The 1,146-nt window shown below is 38.9% G+C and overlaps 1 non-coding gene across 1 annotated transcript; it reads right to left on the reverse strand.

Moving 5' to 3' along the window:
• Window positions 1–481: 481 nt before the first annotated feature.
• On the reverse strand, window positions 482–588 carry LOC128291920 (small nucleolar RNA R71). The gene has a single exon (XR_008281904.1). It is a non-coding gene; the product is annotated as a small nucleolar RNA R71 (small nucleolar RNA).
• Between the last annotated feature and the right edge of the window lie 558 nt (window positions 589–1,146).

Consider the following 1,146-nt stretch of genomic DNA (forward strand, 5'->3'; position numbering starts at 1 on the left):
GAAGCTTAAGATACACAGAGAACGAGTAAGAGAATGGTACTCAAACCCCAGCCACAAAGATGGCTGAAAACCAAGACAATCAGCTACCTCCTGCAATTGCGGTTAATCAAAATCCTACTCCACGTACTATGTATGATTATGCTAAACCTTTTTTAATAGGAAGAGCATAGTTAGACCTGCTGTAGCTGCAAATACTTTTGAACTAAAACCTAACACTATTCAAATGATACAGTAATTTGTTCAGTTTGATGGTTTGTAAGATGAGGATCCCAACACTCATTTAGCCAACTTCTTAGAACTATACGATACATTTAAAATTAATGGTGTTTCTGATGATGCCATTCGTCTTCGGTTATTCCCTTTTTCGTTGAGGAACAAAGCTAAACAGTGGTTGAACTCATTACCACGAGGGTCAATCACTACTTGGGAACAAATGATCGAAATATTTCTATTAAAATATTTCTCGCCGCCTAAAATGACCAAATTACGTAATGATATATCTTCGTTTGTGTAGATGGACTTAGAAACTCTTTACGATGCATGGGAGAGATATAAGGACTTACTGAGAAGGTGCCCTCACCATGGGTTACCGCTTTGGCTTCAGGTTTAAACGTTCCATAATGGCCTGAATCCTTCGACTTGGCAAATGGTTGACGCAGGTGCTGGCGAAACCATCAATAATAAAACACCTGAAAATGCTTATGAGTTTATAGAGGAGATGTCACTAAATAACTATCAGTGGCAAGTCATGAGGACTAAGCCAACTAAAACAGCAGGCGTTTATAACGTTGATTTGGTTACTATGCTGTTAAATCAGGTAGAACTTCTAAATAAAAAGATTGGTGGTTTACTTGGTTTTACTCAGGTACATCCAGTAATAAGGTGCGAGACGAATGGAGGAGGAGCATGCACATAGTATCAACCCTTCAACCCTAGAATCGAGGAGGAACAAGTCTAATATATGGGTAACAATAACTTTCGATCCCAAAATAACCCATATAGTAACACTTACAATGCAGGTTGGAGGAACCATCTCAATTTCTCGTGGGGCGGTCAAGGAAATCAAATACCATAACATCTTGCGAGTTTTCAACAATGACCTTACCAACAGGAAAAGAAGCCGAACCTTGAAGAGATGATCTCAAA

The sequence above is a fragment of the Gossypium arboreum genome, chromosome 4 (genome assembly GCF_025698485.1).
Source record: "Gossypium arboreum isolate Shixiya-1 chromosome 4, ASM2569848v2, whole genome shotgun sequence".
Lineage (NCBI taxonomy): Eukaryota > Viridiplantae > Streptophyta > Magnoliopsida > Malvales > Malvaceae > Gossypium > Gossypium arboreum.